Source organism: Drosophila sechellia, chromosome 3R, assembly GCF_004382195.2.
Source record: "Drosophila sechellia strain sech25 chromosome 3R, ASM438219v1, whole genome shotgun sequence".
NCBI classification, from domain to species: Eukaryota; Metazoa; Arthropoda; class Insecta; order Diptera; family Drosophilidae; genus Drosophila; species Drosophila sechellia.
The window spans coordinates 17,190,830-17,212,540 of record NC_045952.1 but is presented as its reverse complement, the minus strand read 5'-3'; the positions used below and the strand labels follow the sequence as shown (position 1 = coordinate 17,212,540).

At 44.4% G+C, this 21,711-nt stretch overlaps 1 long non-coding RNA gene across 2 annotated transcripts in view; it reads right to left on the bottom strand.

Annotated features, from left to right (window-relative positions):
* Positions 1 to 18,498, bottom strand: part of LOC116801705 — a 34,284-nt gene extending 15,786 nt beyond the window's left edge. For both annotated transcript variants that reach the window (XR_004362180.1, XR_004362181.1), the window contains exons 1-3: positions 18,435 to 18,498; positions 8,347 to 8,370; positions 367 to 676 (exon numbers count right to left, since the gene is read on the bottom strand). This is a non-coding gene — a long non-coding RNA (uncharacterized LOC116801705). The remainder of the gene's footprint in view (positions 1 to 366; positions 677 to 8,346; positions 8,371 to 18,434) is intronic.
* Between the last annotated feature and the right edge of the window lie 3,213 nt (positions 18,499 to 21,711).

The window sequence follows — 21,711 nt, the reverse complement described above, 5'->3', positions numbered from 1 at the left end:
AACTCCCATTATTTTAGTTATAAAACTAAAAAAAAACTTTTATATTAAAAAAAAGCGTTGAGTTTTTCATGAATTTGTAAGTCGATTTTTGAGCGAAATTACAACATGGAACAGTCCGTTTACATTACCCAAAGTACTACCCTCCCTCAAGTCATATTCTAATTTGCATATTCAAGTTGAGCAGGCCGAAAGCTCAGGACAAAGCTTTCTGATTTGAAATTTTAGAAAGCGTTCCACCTACAACCCCCTTTTGGGAGAGCTGCGAGCACTCAACTATAGATGGCGCCCTTGTAACTTGGCATATTAGGGGTGAACTTATAATGGTAACTTAGATTATGATGTATGTATATTTATATTATAACCAACCTGTTAAGAAACATATTGGTGCGTCGATCCAGTAGCTGCTACTCCTCCTCATGTTTGATCGATTAGCTCAAATATTAAAAAGCGCAAATCAAAATTGGCAAAACTCAAAGCATTTTATTTAAAGTGCGAATTGAATAATAATAATAATAATAAGCACAAGCATAACATAGATCAACTAAGAGCCAAACTACATACAAATATGGGATTAGAGCTAGTATTACTAAAGCTTTTCTTATCGACTAATTTGGTTAGTGGGCCTCTAGTTAAGCACGAGCTAAATGCAATTTTCTGGCCGGGTCCTTGGTGCGATCTGGAAAGATAAAAGCAGAGAGAATCGGTGAACAAGTTGAACATTTGTTTTCTGGAGACAAAAAAGCCACAGGAGACGACCCGGAATGGACATCTCCGCTTTCCTTTCAGTAGAGGCGCCCCAACGCAAGAGTTTACAACAAATTAAACTTGCTTGTGGGCACTAAAGCAACGGCAACAACATTGGCAACATGGCAAAGTTTTCACTTCAGCGAAAAGTTTTAATAGAAAATTTTAGTTAATAGTTTTTAACTTTGCCGCTGCGGTGGATTTGATAAGGGACCTCCACCCAGCACACAACACATGTAGAACTTTTTAGGAAACGACCGCAGCAACAAAGGAGGTGGCCCCGTGGGTGAAATGGTTCGGTGGATGGGGATTTTGGGGGCTGGGGGGGCTGGGATAATGGGGTACATAGCCAACCCTCAGCTCCTGCTCGGATCTGGTGGCCAGCGTCTGTCTAATTAATTAAATTCGCTTTTGTGAGGACATCGCCTCGTCCAGCGTTCAGTCTAAGCAGCAAGATAAGCAAAAAGTTTCGGTTTCCTTGGGGTGGATAAGCTCAGTTGGGCATTTCGAATGTGAAACAACTCTAGCGCATTTCTAAAGCCCTATATACAACCACTGCTTTGGCCAATAAGATAAAATACTTATTCTTAACTAGCCTTTACTTACAATATACCCGCCACCCTAATAGGTATATTGTAGTCGATTCCCTATCCCTAGCTGCCAGCTTGCTAATTTCCTGTTTGCTGATAAATAATGCGCCGCACATACAAGGCAGGACATAGAAAGGAGTTAAAACAGCGCTGTCCATCCCCGCGTTATGTAACTTTAGAGCACCTAAAATATTAAAACACCCCTTGAAATCCCAATTCCCGGTGGAAGGGCTGATGGTGGCTTTCGTGAGTGACTGGAGGAGCGGCGGTGCTGCAGATAAGGCGTAGCTGGAGCCCGCTGGCTTAGCCAGGATGCGCAGGACACGTTGGCAAAGAGCTTAAAATGTGGCCCTAAAATAACTTTGACTGACCTCCCACCCGCACACCCATACACACACACATTTGCCAACCCTCCGTCCTCGCGCTGCTAGGATTTAGTATGCCACGCCCACTGCCCCATAAGCCATACCTCCCACATTTTAACTGCTTGGGGCATACATCAAAACTTTGGCTTACGCTTAGGATTTATTTATTTTCATATTTACCAAGGGCCAACACGGACGCACACGCGCCGCAAATGAGAGGGGAAAGGTGTCGGAGGAGGGACGGTAAAGAGGTGGCGCATTTTGGAGGGGACGACAAGGATCTCAAGGATTTGCACCTTGTGTGGGAAATTTTGGGGCACTAAATAACACTTCGAAAAATTTCCCATTTGAACCTGGTCCTAACTAGTGCTCATGCATTGTTTTTCGCATCTTTTCGCATTGGAGTAAAATACATATTTTTTCCCGGTGCACCTACATCTAATTTAGGTTTTGGCTACCTGGGCCTGGGCGCCACTGGCCGTAAAAGAGGTAGGTGTACCAAGGGGGCGTGGCAGGTGGCCTTTTTGTGTGTTTTAATGACTACGTGACCAGTTCCCAGGCGGCGTGTCCATCGCTGCTTGGAGCGGCTTACGTGGCGTATGCGCGTTATCAGCTGGACGACATCTTTTCGGCAAGGACTCGCCCAGATTTTACGTACTCGAAGCTATTAAGAAATGACATTAAAAACCGAGCACTGCCCCCGGGCAGCCCCAAATCCCCTTTACTCGTTGCGTATTTAAATGCGCCATTTGCATATTTATTAGAAGGACTCGACGCGGGTTTTATTTGGTTGAGGTTTTTTTTATGTGGGCGAATCTCTCTTGGAAAGTGCGTGGCTGGGAAATTATTAAAATAAGACAGCGCCACGTAATTATTTTGCACCCCTCTCGCACTGGGAACAACTCGGCATTTATGGAAGGCAACCAAAAGTTAATTTAGACGCTGCTTACATTTTACAAGCAATTTACCCGGCGGACAACTCTGAAGTCCTCACATTTCGCCCCCTCATCCTTTGCAGCCATTGATGTCGCCTTTTGCCTCCACCCATGCCCAAAATTTTTGTGGATAGCTTTGAGCCACCGACTACGAGTACTTTTCATCCTTTTCACAAACAAATTTGCACTTCCACGCATTCATTAATTTGCTTATTAAGAGCCGAAAGTCTGGAATGAGTGTCGGTATGTACACTTTTCTTTTCTTCTTTTCTCTATACGGATCTCACTCCTGTACGAATCCGCATTTGTTCGTTGAGCGCTTGTCCAAATTTAAGCAAAGTGAAGCCAAACCAACTGAAAACTGAGAACTTATGCCAAGAGCCATAATAAATGCATATGACAGCCTTTCCTTTTGCTGACAAGAAGAACTTTCCCTCGGTTCCCATCCTTTTCACCGCCGGACAAGTCGCACTATATATAATTTTATAGTCGGAACTGTTGTACTTGCGGTAGCTGCAGTTCTACATGTCAAGTGCAAAAACGGGGATGTTCTCTAAAGGAATTTCTCTGGAGAATAGAGAAAACTTTAGGCAGAGATTTTAGAAATATAGTTCTTATCCCTACCTCAATATCTTTGTAAAATCATTGCGAAACATGAATTATTGACGGAGTTATATTTTTATTAAATTGAAATGCAAGTTTTAATTTATAACAGACTGAAATATAAATCCAGAATGAGTCTTACTTATATGCATGTATCTGTAAGTAAATGGACGCCACCGCTGGGGCAGTTAAAACTAAAGTGCCAGGGAAACTTACGCAGAGTTAGAGGGCTGATGGAGATGCTTTGTGATGGGGGGAAAGCGAACTGGAGAAAGGATAAGGGAGGAGATGGGGCAGGGACAAGGCCAGTCGCAGGCATGCAGCAATTACAAAGCCAAGGGTTGTCTCTGGGCATGGGAATGGAGAATGAATATCGGGGGTGTTGGGCAATGGACAGTGGAAATGCCGGTGGGGTGGACACGTAGAAACTTGCAAATATAAAATTGCACAATTTAAAACGCAGACAAAAGACGGAGTGGGCGTGGCGGGGCACGTAGGAAGCCGTGCTACGTGCAAGGAACAAGCGGCAAAATGTCCTTGTGCGACTGGGTGTAATGGTGTCCTGTTCGCCATTTACATTTCACATTTCTAGTTTTCAGTTCAGTTGAGTCATTATTTTATTGCCAAGATACGAGCGGGGACTCTGCGTCGACTTCAGTCCACTCAAAGCCACCCACACCCACACCCACATCCAGATCCACATCAACCCACACCATTCCGTTCATGAGTCGCTGCAGGACGAGAAGGACGAAAGGACTGATGGGGTAGGAGTAACGTCTAGCACCAACAACACTTTTGCTTTTGCATTATTTCAAGAGTGTGGGGGCGGAAAAGGGAGTTGCAACCACGAACGTTGTCTCGTCTCCTCTGTGGATGACTCCTTTCGTTTTCGTCCTTTTGGGACATTGCCACTTGCGTATATACATATGTGTGTGCGTGTGTCTGTGTTATTAGATTGTTTCAGCTGAAATGTTATTAGAAAATTTTGAATTCAAATTCAAATGACTTCATACTTCCTGCCCATTTCCAACATTTCGTCCTTTTTGCAAAGGACGTGCACTTCCTTTGTGCACTTGCATTGGTCTGCGTGTGCGTTCCCAACTGCAACTGTGTGTGTTGTTTTTCTGAGTGTGCGTTTGCGTATATGTCTGTGGCTCGGTCTCTTGCATAATAACATGGATGCTGTGGATGCCTTCTCGTCCATTAAACCTAAAATGTTTGGAGTGCAATTTGGGTTCGTTGTGGCACGTTGGCGCACTTTTCGATGGAGTTTAGAGGAGGTACCATAGAAGGGGCGAAATATTCATAGGGGTGGATTCATCAACCAGATCGGGTACTTTGCTTTCTTAAAGCTCAAAAGAAATAGAAGGGGATGATAAGTTCTATAGAAAGTCAAAGGAAAATGCATTCGGTTGAAACATTTTCACAAGTGCTAAGAAAGCAAGTAACTGATTTCACGAATTTTCCAATTATATTCAATTATGTATCAGTTTTTTTAAGTATTAAGAAGTGGAGGCCAAAAAGATCATATGTTTCAATTTTAAACCATTTTTTGCATGGTAGTAGAAATCTAGTAAAATTGTTATTTTTACCAAAAATTACTTTGTACAAGACTCAGAATCAAGTGCTTAACTCGGTATGAGAGTGTGGCTTGGTATTTGAATGAAATTACAAGATTAAAACGAGTTTCGAAAGAGGAAATTCCTCCATGCCAGTTGAAACCTCTGCTCCGATCTTGAAGCAATCAATTATTTAATTCCACCAGCCTCCTCCCCGCTCTGACCTCGATGCATTATGCCAGTTGGCAAAGGAGAAACCCCAGCGTTGCAGCCTTAAGTTTTGCAGGGGAAAGTCCGGGGAAGGCTATTTCAAATATTCCTTGCTACGTTTGCGGCAAGGAAAAGTTTCAATAAAATCCAAGCACACAGGCGGGCTTAGTCCGGATGGCCAACTCCCGGTTCTGGCCATGGCCAATACACAACACCCACAGTAACCGCAGTCGTAACATGGTGGGAGGATATATGCTGGAGTACTCGTTGTGGGAGTGTGATGGCTTTTGGGTGGATGGCCAACCTGCAGCGTTTGCAAACTATCTGAACTGAGTTGGGGTTCTGTTGAGGAACTGCGGTAAAGTTGCTAACGTAATCATACCAAACCTTGCTCTGGTTAGATGACCATTGTGGCATATAGCCTCTTTCTCTGTCCTTTTGTCCTGCCCTGTCTCTTTCTGGCCCGCAAAGGACAAAAGACGACTTTGTCCAGTCGACGGCATAAGATGGTGAACATGGCAGTGGTTAGTGCAGCAGGAGGGTGCCTTTTATATTCAAATAAAATGAAATTACATTGTTTTCAGCTGGCAAACAATTTGAATAGAATTTTAACTTTTTACTATTATTTTATTTCAATGCACACAAAGGCAGGAGGCCAGCAAGGACATCCAAGGACCACAAGATGTGACCGGGCTGGAGCAAAAAGGCAGCTGCCCCTCCCTCTGTCGCCCTTCAGGATCAGACTTTTGGCAAATGGCTGCTGAGGTCCATCGCTTGGTATATTTCTTAATTAGAAAGATTTTGCCAAAGGGTTGTTCGGCAGTTCTGCCTCATCATTCCCCTGTGCTTTTTCTTAAACGTCATTAATTTCTCTTGGAAATTTTTACGTTGCCCCTGGGCAGCAGTCTGGTGACTTCCCAAACCTTCCATAACTTCTAATTCGACGACCCTTTTTTGACGTTTTCAAGGTTTTAGGCTTGGGTTGCAGCTGGAAACGTGACATCTCTGCCCTTTTGGCGTAATTTATCGTTTGGGGATTTGCGAATTTTTAGTTTTATAAAATTGTTCCGGTCAATTAATTGTGGAAATTACGGGCCGGCGTTTAAAGCTTTAAGTTGCGAGTTAGAAACGAAGAGGCAGATACAGTGACTGCCCCCTTTTGTAATCCATGCCAATCCATCTGGCAGGAAAATGGGCGGTCTTCAGGCCGGCCAGCGGTCCCGAATGCATTTTACCCAAACGAAATTTCCAGGCTTTGAAATTGCAAAATGCAGAAATTTTTGCCATCCTATTTTCAGATGGCGTTGGCTAAAAAATTTGCATTTTTGCCCAAGCGAGCTGGCCCAAATGAATGCACATGCACGCACATAGATGCACTCGGAAAAAATCCACACACACATGCACACACAAAGAGTGATGGAGTAGGTGAGGGTGGAGTGGAACGGAGGGGCCCATGTGAATATGCACGCCCAGCTCTTTGCCTTTGTTGCATTTTTGCCTAGATTGCAATTTTTTGCAGCCCAATTGAAACTGCAAAAAGCCCGAAACACCGATCCCGAAACCAGACGCAGCACTACAAATATTGTACATCAAACGTGCGAGTCCTGCATCCATGTTTCTGTTTTAGGGTGGACCTGAAGCATAGGTAATTTTGAAAGATTTAACTATGCAACAATTCATATAAGCTCTACAAGACACTGCTAGAGTGAAAATATTTTCGAAATATATTTCGATATATACATTTAACAGAACATAAGAAATAAAAGTTTAGGGAGCTATCAATTAGGCACTTGGTTAAGGTTCACCCTAATGGCCCTGTGCGAGTTTTTGTGTTAGTCCGGAGTCCTGGGCTCCATCAGCCGGACGAGGCAATGCATTTGTGGAGCCCGAGTTGGAGCAGACAGATCCGGAGTCACAGTGCCCCGAGTCGCAGCCACAGCCGGAGCCTAAAATGCAGTTTTTGGCATGCAACGGGTGCTTGGAAAGAGGGGGCGGGGGTTGGATTTTGGGGTGTATGCGTCCAAAAGCGATGCGAACTGCAGAAGGAGTTGTTGAAAAAATTTTGAAATTGCATTTCAGATGAATAGACGGGTGACAAGGTGGACGGTGCACCGAGGGGCTGTTCCATTCTGGTAGGTTCTCCTCCGAAAAAGGACCATCGAACAACGGATGCTGTGACGATAGATGATGGCCCAACTGCCCCTGGATGGTTGTGTGAGTGACACGCATGGCTGCCGGAGCATGGCGGGGAAGTCTCTTCTCAGTCGGAGCCCCCTGCTTTTTGTCCATGGCGGCCATTTTGATGCAAATGCATCTCGGGGTCATTTTTGTTGCTTTTGGTAGGAGCACAGCTCCCTACCCCTGGAGAAACCCCAAAAAAAATTACAATGGATAGAGGGCATACAAATAGCTTGGCTCAGATTCCTTCTACAAGAATTGTTTGTGTTTTTCTTTTTGAAGGGGGTCGCTTCAAATTGAGCAGTGGTCTTAAGTCGAGAAATTGCATGCAGATTGTATTTCTGCAGTATTATTCGAGAGCTCCAAAAACAAAATCTGTTTCGAAATTGTACGAAAATGTTTGCTTGTCTCGCAATAAATCGGATCGAAGCTTCTGTGTCTCTGGATTTCAGCATATTGCTAGAATTTAACTACACAATTGTTTCCTCAAATCACTAATCTGTGTCGAAGTCCAAAAACGACGTCTACATTTGGAAAATATCCATAATCGCAATTCTTAATTAATACACTATTATGAATTGAATTTGATCCGCCGCAATTTCAGCATTTCTGGATTGTTTTGCTACTATTTCATATTATTTTATTGACCGGTTTATTTTGGCAGCGTTCTTTAATTGTTTTGTCATTGCGGGGATTCCCCGTTTCCGCGAATCGTTCTCTGTTTTCGCTTTCTGCGTGTTTGTTTTGAGTGGCCAGGGGACTAGGTCCAATGCCCACACATCCATCCATCCATTTCTATTAGTTATTTGTTTTCCGAACGTTTTTGTAATTATTTGCCCGCCTGCCGCATGCTAAATTGCCTGAGTAAATATTTGACAATTTTGCATTTGGCTAAAGCGAATCGCCAGACCAAATGCACTGCCTAATGACACTGAATTTCGGATGGAAAGAGGCGATTTCGTCGTGTTTACCTGGGCGTTAGTTCGATTAACCACACCCATGGACATTCCGGAGTTTCCCAACTGAGTGTTAAGGGCAGGTCAATCAATGACAATCGATATTGATTGCGGAGTGGGCAGAGAGTGGCGAAAGTTTATCCTTTTCAGCATCTCTGGCTTTTCGAACTATTTCAATTTGCATTCCAATTAAGACCGAAACTTACCCAGCGGCGAAGGCTCCGTAATATCTGCAAATAGAGAGTAGAAATATTCCATTAAAATAATTGAATAAGTTGCAGCTGCCACATGAGAAGAGTGATAAAATATGGCTTAAGTAAATCCCCACAGAGTGGGGCAGAAGGAAAACTTTTGCCATGGCTAAAATCCTATTCATAACTTTTGTTTTGTTGCAGTTTTGATTGAGTGAGCATAATGGAAAATTTGCCATGCGAGTTCCTGCCATTTTCAAACCACCCACATACACCCTTCCCCCCTCATTTTTCCACCCGTCCAGCTGTCTCCGCGGAGAGTGCATTCAGTCAGATTAGGTAGCCTTTCCCCCCAACAAAAGGATATACCATGGATGCCATGTTCCCCATCGAGCAATTGCCTCCATCCGAATTCAGAATCCACAATATCCATGGGGTTGCCAAAAGCATGCGGCGATTTTTTTCAAATTTCTTTCCTTCATCTGCCCGCCGTAGTCGACTACATCAAAATGCATTTTGGCCAAAAACGGTTCCGCGACGAGACTTCCCCTTCCCTGTGTCAAAACCAATCCCAAAACAAAGCATCGAGCGGCACTCGGCAAAAATTGCAAATTTACAATGGACCCGGGCACGGGGAAATGGCCCCGGTCGGGAGTCCATGGATTCGTACATTTCATCTGCTCCTGCCCAGCTCCTCTGCTCCTCTTTTCCTGTCGCTCCCTTTCCGCATAATTTGTATGCGCGAGCCGCATAACCGTCTCCCATTCCAAGGACCTTTACCCTCCCAGGAACCTAACACGGAGAAAAAGTTCGAAGTGCAAAGCTTGAGAATTGTAATATGGAGCTGAAGTGGATTCTTCTAGAAAAGTGAAGTAGTCTATAAGTACTTCGTATCTTTGATATACCTCGATTATGCCAAGTTCTTTATGGATATGATAAATAAGCTAATGAGATTATTATAATATAAAATAAATGATTGCCAGCTGGGAATTAGTAATATGATTAGTTTTATTGTTTTAATATGTTGCATTTTTCTGCAGTGGCTGCCTCAGAATTCTGCTTCCACTTCTTGAATGTAACACTTTGGGAATCAGTGCAGTGGCCAGGCGGTCGTGGCCAAAGTCCCGGCCAAATTACAATGAAGAAAAATTGCATTGCCCGCTGGAGGAGGACAGCAGAAAACGGATGAGGCAGAGTGAGGGTCAAGTCTCAAATCCCTCAAGGCAGACGTCTGAGTGGGCACTTTTTGCATATTACGCACACTAGACATCGTCACGTTAGCTGCCACAGCGAAATGTTCATCAAATCAACGTTGCAGCAGCTGCGTCTCGCAGTTTCCAACGCCGACATTTGGCCAACCCCCTTGCACCTGCCACTGCCTTTGCCCCAAAGAACCCCCCTTTGGGCTCAGTTTTGTTGCAACGTTTTATGCATTTTTTCAGCGTCTGCATTGGCAACGTCTGTTGTTTCAGCTCCAAGACAAATGCCACAGTATTAAGGCCTGTGCCACGCCTCCCGCTGACCACTCCACAGCCGCCCACTTCCCCGCCAGACGCTGGAAAAAAATGGCCCAAGCTTAACAATCCGCGTTTCTGGATTTTCCATTTTTGCACATTTCCCCCAAACTGCCAACGTCGCGTACGTGCCGAAGTCGCCTTGTCCCGATGTCCCGAACTAGCCCACAGCCGGCCAAATGCAGCTTTCCTTTTGCATACGGAGTCCAGCAGGCAGAATCATCAGACCCAATCCCCCAGTGCAATAAATACAAAATGCAGAAATGCCTGACCAGGCCAGAACTGGGTACATCTTCAAGGCGCCCACTCGCCCATTCGCCCCCACGCAACATTTTTTGCACTATATGAAATGCATTGCCAACCCTTGCAACCACTTTTGAATGCTACACTGAGCCGAAAAGAGCATAATTATATAAATGAGTTGAGTGGTTATTATATAAGTTTGTCACATCACTTCAGGAATTTCTTAGAAAACCATTCTCCCTTCGATTTCAATAAGTTGGTTTTAATATATTTTATATTTTGGTCAACAACAGCATTTGGCCTAATAAATACTTTTATAAGCCTATTATCTTCTAGACTTCTTCTATTTGAGTATAGTTAGCTATTAATGATGCACCCTGCTTGATATTTACTTTCTGTGCATCCAGTGGCGCCCACCCCATCTTCTGGGGCAGCTGAGGCGTCTCGACGACGAGTCCGTTGATTTGGCATCGTTGCAGCACCGTGGCCATATCCAGTGTCCAATCCAATTCCACTGGCTGGGCCTAACAATGTGCATCCGCCGGGGTGGGGGCAGTGGGGGCGTGGGTCCTTGGGCTCGTCCTGCCACCACTGATTCGTCGTTGTCCTCCACATTCGGTTTGCTTTGTTTGGGCTTTTGGGGTTTGGGTCTTTTTGGGAGTGAGTCGCAGCGCGCTGCTTGTTTTGTGCCATTTTTACTGCAGCCTTTGGCTTGCATTTTTTCTTGCTGCCTTCACTTGAACTGAAGTAGAGATACCCATACCCAAACCCATGCCCAAACCCACACCCATTGTCCCTTCGTCCGGCGATGCTGCAGTTTTTGATTTCACTTTTTGGCCACCCAACTCCGCCCAGCGATGCTTTTTCCTTGGGACCAAGCTGCACTGAGCTTCGATTCGGATACAGATTCAGTCAGTCAGTCAGTCGTGAGGGGCGTGGTAGTTGTCCCGCCCCTTTGGCGTCATGCAACACTTTCCTGAACGTTGCATACTTTTTTTTTGCGATGCCGTTCTGCAGCAGTAGGCAAATAGCAACATTTTTTTGCTCGCGTCTTTCTATTTTTCAGCTGCAGAGTTTTTCGCATTATTGTGTACCATAGAGAATACACTGGGTGCAAAATGATGGTGCATCTTGGAATATCTAAAGTAATAACGTTTTTTAAGAAAGCTAGTCTTGCTTTCAACTTTTTCACAAGACCTTTATATTGTAGGTTGTTTAGTTGACATGATCTGTTAAAAATATATATCAATTTAAGTTTTTCCATCAACTACCCATGAACTAAACTGTTAAGAGATCATGAATTCTTTGATGCGTGATTATTATTTAATGAATAACTTCGCTAGTGTCCTTATTATCCTCAAATTTATTTCCCTAATGCTGCATTAACTCAATATAGTTGCGCTCGGGGGCTAAAAATTATGAAAGCTAAACTAAAGTGAGGAGTTCCTTTGTGGAGTGCGGAATGCCTAGTGCACTTGCAGGCTTAGTCCAGTCGAACAGGTCCTGATTTTAGCCCCAGTACGGGGGCTCAGAGGCATGAAAGCAAAACACATTGCTGATTGCATTTGCTTTGTCTGCCCCATGCCGCTGCAACCCCCCGGCCCCCTCCCCACACACTTTTCCACCCTGCGGCTCTGTGTCTTCTTGTGTGTGTGTGTGCGTGTGTGGAAAACTTTGGTGCCCAACTGCAGTGCCAAAAAGCAAACTTGTTGTTTACGTTTTGTCCCAAGCCCAAACTCCACATGCACAACCCAATGCCCATGCCCCTCTCCATCCACTTCCTCATCCTCGCCTGCTAGGCCCATGTGCAGTCTTATGATGCTGACAGTTGTCGCCATTGCTGCTGGTCCGCAGGATCCTGCCCAGTTCTCCTGCAGCCACGTTGCCATTTTGAAATGCAGTGCAGGCGGGGGTGGGCGATCCATAAAGGAGAGTGGCAGTGGGCGGCCAGGGCCAGGACATTTCATTTCTGAAGAATTGCTTTGTCGGCCCGGCAACGTCGTCGTCGTCGGTCGGACTCATCCAAAACAACAGCCACGCCAGACGCAGGATGAACTGGAGCAGGAGCTGGAGCAGTAGGAGTAGCAGAAGCTGGAGCTGGTGTGGGTGGGCCAGGACCAGTGCATTTGGCCAGGGGCGGTTCCATGGTAAAAAGGAGTGCCGCACGTTGCACAAATGAAATTTTGCATTTTCAATTTTTTGAAATAGGCTTTTCCTATGCCCCAGACAGAGAGAGCTGTATACCTTCCCTTGCTTATCCTGTTTGCAGGACGACGGCAAGGATAAAAACTCCCCATGGTGACCAGATATGCAAAGGGGGGAAGCTGAGCAAAAACCTTCGACTTGTCTCGTTTCGCTTTTGTTGGGGCACGGAATTTTATTTCTCGGCATTTGATTTTGTCGCTTTTCGCTGGCCTGCACATCCTGCACACACACACATCCTTTCCCATCCTGAAAAGTGCACTTTTTATTCCTTGCCCACTGCACTCGTCCAATGCATTTCTCTATGGCTTTCTTTTCTTTCTTTTCCAGATGGGGCGCAAGAGTGGATCTCGGGGTTTGGGGTGGCTACCCCTGCGCACTTGTTATTCAAAATGGTGGCCAGGCCATGCATTTTGAGTTTTTTCTTTGCATTGCTTATGTTTCAGTTTTGTTGCCATGGCTGCCATCGCTGTTTTCTCTTTGCGTTTTGCTCTGTTTTTGTCCTGTTTTGCTTTCAGCTGCCGGTGCAACGAAGGGTGGGCAAAGAATGCAGTTGTACATAGGTTGTCTGTGTGGGTTGAGTGGGCATGGTGCTTGGTGCATCTGCATCTGCAGTTAGCTGTGCGAATTCTTTCCCGCGATATTTTCCTATTTTGTTTTTTTTTTGGTGGCGGAGGGTGTTGCTCTAGGGAAAGCGCCTGCAATCGATAAATTGAAGAAGACCGCTCCCAGCTGAGCGCACCTCCAACCAAAGCCCACCCCCTCATCCATCAGTGCCACCCCCATATCGTCGCCCATCACCTACCGCCCACCACCCACAACGATGGCATTCGCCTTTATTAGTTTCAGGCTGGCGGACAAAAACTGCATTCGCGGCGGGCTTTGTGAAAAAATGTTCATGAGATCCCGATCCCGTTCGGAGTTCGTTAGCAGTACATCCTGTGGCACGGATTTAAGCCTGCTGCTCCAAGGACCCTTCTGCATTTCGGGTGCCATTCGGTATTGATGATTTCTGATTTTTCTGTGCAAACCATATTGTCATCAATCGTAATAAGTGCATTGGAGGGTTATGAATCAACTCGAACATAAAATATGATCAACCTTTCATCGTAATGAAATCTTTAAGCTATCTTACTTGATTTCATTTCGAACCGATATATGCAAGTAACAGTTTCAGTTTCAATGCATGTTTTTGCATACCTATGCCGTCGCATTAGAATTTGTTTTGGTGAAATGCATACGCATTTGATCAAACAGTGTGTCTGATACCATGATGATGCTCCGCCCTGCAACAATGGCAATCAATCAGTCGTCGGACAGCGCTTAGATAAATTACCAAACTGGACAGTCTGCAGCAGGACTCTGGCAATTACATGGCCAGCATTATGAGTGTGCTTTTGTGGGTGGGTGATTGGTCCGGAAAATGCATCAATTAAAATTAAAGCTGCCGCATCAGCAACGTGCCAAACGAAAAATGTGCAGCATGCAACCCAAACCAGCAGTGTCGCCCAAACATTGATTAGATAGGAGTGCATTGCCCCAAGTACATAGATGGTTGGATGCTTGGATGGATGGGTGGGTGGTTGGTTGGTTGGTTGGTAAGCGGCTTCTATGTGCTGTGGACCCGCATGCATGCATTGCCGTACATGGAGCCCGGCTTACGTGGCGTATGAAAATGCATTTTGGCAAAAACATGATTTCTGGCCCGGACTGTGAGGGAGGACTCGCTGCCTGGCTGCGCCACTGTAAAACCAAAGGGCAAACATTGCAGGCTTTCCCATCGCCTGGTCGACAATGCAAATAGGAAAGCCGGAAAAACGCAATGCACACACGCATACACATGCACCCACACAAACACACACGGTTCCAAAAATAACATTGCACTGGGTGGAGGCCTATAAATTGGCATCAAAAAAGGATTTTTGTGCGTGGGTGTTGTGTTTAGGCGACTGCCCCCCAACACCATTCCCCCGAAAATCCGGAGGACAATGGACGCAGACGCAGCGCAGATGACATGCATAAATTGCATATCAAAGGTGCATCAGGAGCAGCATCGAAATCAGCAGGAGGTGGAGCGGGAGCAGGAGGTGGAGCAGGATGGATGGGTGCATAAAACTCCTCCATGCAATCCATAGATTTATTCAGCCTAGTCGAGCCCCTGCCACATATAGTTATGATGCATAACCCAGAGCTACTGCCATTGCAGCTGCAGCCGATGTTCGCCTCCGGCCATCCATGGTCGAAATGGTTTGGTTTGGTTTTCGTTTGTTTGCCCATTTCGTCCCCAAAAGTTTTTGATGAAAAATGATGCACTTGCCCGACTGCCCCCAACGGCACCCCTCACCCCTCCCCTCAAACTCCGCCGCTGCAACTCCAACGGCAGCTGCTTTGTTGTGTTTTGTTTTTGGAAAATTTTCAATTTGCCGGAGTCCAGCGGAGCCCAAATTGGAAAAATGCCATGGCCAGGACTAGAGCAGCGATAGAGGATATGGCGAGTCCTTGCAACAACGAAAGCAATGGCAATGGCAACGGCAACGGCCGAATATTATTAATGAAAATCAATACATAAATTCTCGCCATATTTAGATTGTTTCGGTTATGTGTTTATTTTGTATTATAGTTACGTTTATTATGGAGCCGCGGTTGAGTCGCCGAGGCAAAAACAATGCCGGTCATTTTGGCCAGCCTGTGTTGAGGTTTTGTGCGATTGGGTTCGCTTTTAATCTGGCCATGTGAATAGGCTTTAATTTATTCGAAATTAAATTGCACGCTCTTGTGCCATGGATATAGATCATCGTGAGATGAAAAGCCTTGCACAATGACGTTTTTTAAGAATCAGTTCAAATGAAGACTTTTATTTGGTGGCCATGGTAAAAAGTATTTTTATTTAGCACATTAAAATGGAAAGGACTTAGAAAACTGTAAAACTTCTTATAATAAAGAATTTCAACCACAAGTGCAGACAAATTAAATAATAAATCATCATTGAGCACACTGTTTAACAATGTGTTTAGCTTATTGCCTTATTAATATAATAAATTATTTTAAGATTTGATATAAGTTAAGGGGACTTTTGATCTGTAGGAGTAGACTTTCCAAATTCATTTCCTGTTCCTTACACTTAACGTGTTAAACTCCCAACTCAATCAAACGCAAGCATACGCACCATTAACTTCTAAGGACGCCCAACATAAAGCCAAGACCAAACACACGCATCCTGGCAAGTGAAAAAGGAGGCATAAGCCGTTTAAATTATATCCCAGCGTCTGTGTGTTGCCACACACACATATGCTAATACCAACACACACACACAGACGCATGGAAATGGTCGTGGAAAAATGTGAGTGTAAAAGGAGAGCGTTTCTGGCATATTTGCGTATGTGAGTGTAGCTAATGTTAAGGACTCGAGACCGATTCCGAATCCTGATTCGGTTATTTTTTGCTTGGGTATATAGAAAAGAATGTGGCTGATGATAAAAAGATAGATTGAACACAAATTTTGCTTTCATAAGAAAAACGCTTTCTTAAGTTAAAGTCCTGCGATCTGCGGAAAGTCCTTGTTTCGGATCGATTTAAAGGCCCATAGTATCCCACTTCCTCCGAACCATCCACATCGTCCTTCGTCCTGTTGCTGCCGCTCTCACTGGCTCGGCGAACAACGCTCTCTCGCTCTCTCGCTGCGCAACGATGGCAGTTCGGCTCGCTCACCAACACCAATGCGCAGCGTTTTTCTAATGTCTGTTTCTCTTTCTTGCGCATTAGTTTTAGTGTTTTGCCTCTCGCTTTTTTGCTCCTTTTTGCACGGCCCACACATACACATGCATATCGAGGCTGCGCATGTAAAGGGTTCTCACACCCCCTCCACCCCCTTCGCAACCGCCCCGCATCCTGTACATAAAACATGGGCGTGTTTGTGCCGTTAACGTCGCTGCCGACGGCTCTGCCGGCGCACCAAAATTTTGTGTACTTTTTTAGGATACCAAATAGGGATACGCACCGACACAGACGCACATCCTTTATATACAACTGCAAAAAGGGAGTAAAAATGCATTCCGCCTGCACCAACTAAAAATGAGCTTGGCAAAAAACTTCAGGGGTGATAAAATGGGGGTATGGGTGGATTGTGTGGGTGTGTGTAAAAGTGCATGCTGCCATTTTAGGCTGGCAACATGGAGCTGCAGCTCCAAAACTCCTCGGCTCTAATGCACCTCTGCCCGCGTCAACGTCGCTGCTATTTCCATTTTCCATTTTGCCACACCCAGAAAAAGTGCATTTTTCTACGACAGTTTTTGTCATTTTTGCACTGTTTTTATTTGACTTTTATTTTTCGCCCCTGTTTCTGTGTTTTTGATTTCCCTTCGCTTCGGCTGCCCATGTACAACAAATATTCACTTGCCACTCTTTTTTCTCTATGTACATACATGCATGCATACATGCAGGCAGCCGCCTGTGTGTGTGTGTGCGAAACTGCATTCGGTTGGTGCTAAAAGTTGCACTCTATATGCACATTTTGTGTGCGTGGCCAAAGCCAATCGGGTGCCTGCTGCAGTTTTGTGCTGCTTACTTTTTCTCAACCTCGCCTCCCCCGCCCACTTAGACTTTGGTCTTCCTGCTGCAGCAGTTTGATGGCTAAAATATTTGGGAGCTATAATTTTCAATCAGCAAACGATGATGTGAAAACATTTTGGAGTAATTGAATGCGTCATTTTATTTTATCTTATAAACTTGCAACAGACGTTTCGGATTGATAGGGCTTTCAATTAGAGAGTGGAAACTTAATGCTTGTTTCGTATAGACTGTTATTCAATTAGGGTCTGCAGAATTTTCAGTTGTTATTGAAACAGATAGTAGAGTAAAGATTCTATGGAATCTCCCAATTACCTTTCTAGGAAAAGTAGAGTTTTCACTCAAAAATCGTATAAAAGAGATTTGCAGCAGAGTCTTTTAAATGTACTAAGTTATTGGAATAACATTTCTTTTAATAGTTTTAGTTATCGAACAAATTCATACATAAATTTTATCTAATTCGGTTTTCGGAAGAATTAGGTGTATAAGTTCAGAGCAGTTGTGATCTGAAAATTATTCAATCCATTTGATATTTGATAGTGAGCAAATAAGTTTAGATTAAGGCAAAGGAACTTTTACCAAAGTTTAACTCTAAATTAAAAAAGTCATGTTTAATTGAATTTCCCTTTGAAAAAGATATGATATATATAAATTTCTAATCCTAACAGCTCAATGGACTTCATGTCCCCATCTAATTTCATTTCGCAGTTCTTTTTTTTTTATCCTTCGACTAAAATCGAAAAACAATCGAGGGCAAATGGAGTCAACCGCATTGGAAACAAATCGGATCGGCATCAATTAATAACAAATTAAAACTCCTGCCGGTAATCGACCCCAGGATTCTAATCAAACAAATATAAAGCAACCGGCGGAAAGTCAGACCTACAATGAGGACTGAATAAAAAAAAAAACACATTACAAAAAACATATATGAACACTGCGCCCACAGAGTAGTCGCTCAGCTTATTCACATTTATAATATATTTTTTCTATATCCTCTCACCCATACTAAAACACACACTCATACACACACACACACACACACATGTCCTGGTGGGTTTTGCTGATTTTTTCGCGCGACTTTTGTGCGGGGGTCGGGATTTGTATTTTTTGCATGCAGCCATTTGTTTGTTTGGGTTGTTAGAAAATATATTTTTTGCGAAATTTACGACACGGATGGCGGTGAAAGGGGGGAAAGGAGGAAACGGAGAGGAAGCGGGTGCCGAAAAGGAAAGGCGGCAAAAAATATGCGATATGTGGACGCGGAAGGAAGGAAAAGGAAAGCGGCAACAATTTTTTCTATGCTGCTGCGTTTCGTGTTTTGTTTTGCTCTGTTCTGGTCTGGTCTGCTATGGTATGGTATGGTCTGATCTGGACTAGCTTGGGTTTTTTTAGGCGAAGGCGAAGGACGTTTGAGTAACCTTGTAACCCTTTTCTCGCACTCTCCATTCTCATGTCCTTTCTCCTGCGGTCTGTCGAAAGTGTGTCCTTTAAGCGACTTCCGCTCGCCGTTTCCCCCATTAAATTGCATAGTTTTAGATTCTCTAGGGGACTCCCCAATTTCCGGCAGAGACTCACCAGGATAAGGAGGCTGTTGTTCAGTTCCGCTTCGATCACATCGCGTTCGCTGCTAAATTCCAACTGATCTGCGCGGTGGCTGGTCAAAAAGCACGGACCCAAAAAGGATCCTCTTGGAATGAGAACCCGTTTCAGTCTACGGATTTGGGTGAAAATATTCATTTTTCAGACAGAGTTTTTCTTTTGTTCGACTAACAATTGATGACCGAAGATCTTCGCGTTGTCTTCAAACTGGTTTCGCCACCATCAAGCAGCGCCTCACCTTTTTCACCCGGGGTTCACCCTTTCAGCCCTTTCCCAAAACAATTTCGGTTAATAACCTTGACAAGGGTGCCTGCAAGGGGGTGGGGTATGCTTTTTGCCTGGGAACTAAAGAGCCTGCCAAACGGGTTTGCACAGCTTTCAAAGGCAGCAGTCCAGACACCAAGGACAACGGAAAATATCCAGTGATCCTCAGTGTTGTGATAAACACTGAGCACTTGGAGATTATTCGCCATTATGGATAATTGGGGTGCTATATTCCTGAACGGGACACCAACTCAAGAGTCAGGAGTCACGGGTTAATTGATCTCCACCCCGAAATGGGATGGGTTATCTGCGACCGGGACAGGCATCATCCCCTAAGTGTGACCAGCACGCGTGCGCCCTCCGATCTCGAGATTCCAAAATGGGACCCGTTCTGCAATAGGGTTGAATTCGTATTTACACAGGGTTAAAGCTTTAAGTATCTATAAAATCTCATGTTAACTTATTTATTTACTTATATAATGTTGATATAACTGGTATTGTATGCTTATTAATATATTTATCTGTGTATATTCTCATTGGGACAGGACACTTGAAACTCTAACCTACGTCTACTAACTAACTATTCCTGGAATTTGTTGTTTTGCATTTAAACATTTATCTTGAAAACAGCAACTGCAGTTCCCAACGAAATTGTTTCTCCAAATTGCTTTGCCCTAGCTCCAATGATAAACTTTGCCCACAGAATGGCTGCACTGGGGTGGTGAGGAGCTCAGCCCTTCGTTAAGAGGAAAGTTTTAGTTTACGCTTCCAAAAATAATAATTATGAAAATGATTCTGGGACTAATATGGACAGCCTCCCTCTCGTTCAACTTTTTCCTCACCCACAATCCCTATTTTGCGGAGAAGATTGAGTTTCCCAAACGAATCCGTTTCCATTTCCCCTCCAGCTTGGTTCGCGTGTTCCTGTGTTATTAAAATTCTAAAAATATACATATATATTCTGCAGTGGAAGCCAGTCCACGTCCTTTTGCGGCTCTTTGGCTGCAGTTTTGTAAAAGGTAATTTACTAGAAAATTTGTTTGTAATTAGTGCAATTTAAAACGTTGTATGTGCTGGGATTTTCGCTGTTTATGTGGCTGCACACACAGGCACTCGGCAACGCCTTTAAAATTTAAATATTTAGAGGAAATTTCCGTTCGTCATCGATCTGGGCGTTGTCAAGGGGTTAACATAAGCCAAGTTAAACAAAGAGCATTAATAAGAAACGCGCTACTCCCTCGTCCTTTTCGTTGGTTTAGCAATTTGATCCGGCAATGAAATGGCAGACCAGCTCAGGCGAGGCCATTTCCGAGCCCCCCCAAGGACCCAACTTCTTAATGTCATTAATTGTTTAAGCTTACTTGGAATGCAAATGCCCTGACCCTGGCCGCATAAAAATGGCAGGCCATCAAGGAATCGCCACCAAATGAAGCGGGCCAGGACGAAACAAAGGGGTTAGCCAAGTAAAAGCGAACGGAAAAGGGTTTAATTGTTTTGGGCGCCAATGAGGTTGGCCCGGGTGGCAGATTTAGTTTCAAAACACACTTGAGCCTACGCAGCGCATATAATTAAAGGTCTCCCATCCATCCGCCATGGGGACTGAGGTCCTGATGATTTATTGTTCGAGAGACAGAAGTTCCAAGGACCGATTCCGGACGGTTTGTGTTTTAGGCAAATTAGAAAGGGTTCTTAGCTGTCTCCGGCAGCTGGGGAGTCTCCTTTTCAAAAGTACCCGCACCCGCACCCGTACCAGCAATCCCCACCTCCATCACCATCGCCAGGACCTCGAGTCCTGAGCACTTTTACTTCCTCTCGGTCTGTTTGCTGTCACGCTGTCTAGCTATTTATTTATATTTAGTGTTATGTTTAATTTAGTAATGGATTAGAGACGGCGAAAGGAAGCTGTTCATTACGGCCAGTCCCGTAGTGCTGCTAAGGTCAGGATCTGGCCAAAGCCCATCACTCTCTCCTCGTCTCTCTGGGGTCCAAAGATTTATGGAGATTGCTCCTTGAAATAATGCTATGCAAATGTGGCATTTTATTCTAAGCAATGGGAGTGGTGGTAGATCCTTTCTTCTCTGTTTATGTCATTTCTGTTTGCATTTTTAGTTTTTTTTGGTCCCTTATATAATTAAAATCTTTAAAAAGATCTTATATAAATATCTAAAGGAACTCACTACATTATGTTAAGATACTTTTCTGCAGATATGATAAATTTGTATGGCTTTCCGAATCATTTTCAGTTGAAATACTTTCCCGAATTATTGGCGTGCACTCCTACTACTCGAAATTCAATATGGATAGCCCCAAAAATTTCGGGCAGGACCAAGGAAATGATGTCCTTTTTTGGCAGCGAAACCGCTCGAAATACAAACAGAAGTTTAATGAAGCAGCACGGCACACAGACCATGGATTGGTTATTATCTTTTAGTTCAGTGCATAACTTTTTCACTCTGCATGTAAATTGTATGCCACAAATGCCAGAGTTTTGCCAATGTTGCCCCTGCAGCGGGTTGCGCCCCCCACATCTGCCACACTCCCTTATCCTGCTGCCCGATTTCACGTATTTCGCCGAAATTATTTTATAATGAATGTTCGTATTTAGCTAAAGTTTTATGAATGGCTTTCATTATGGACGGTGTAGGAGCCAGTTCAGTTCGGGCCAGCCCTCTCTGAAGTGAACCACAAAAATATGAAAACCACATTTATATTGTACATCGGGCAGCTGTTCCAAAACTTTGTCTGTCTCCCGATGTTGCTGGCCGTTCAGATTGGCGTTGGCTCCACTCAGATAGTGGTTCGCATGGTAGTTCGCGGTGGCTGTGGGTTGGTGGGTACAGTGGGTACGTTGGTGTTTTGGGTGGGCTTTGGTGGATTGTGCCTGCCAGCGGCACTTTTTGGGCCGAAAACACAGTTGCTGGTAGCTACCAGAAGTGGGCGAGTGCACTGATTTTGGTTGGCGAACTTTCGCAGAGTGCTTTTTTCGAAA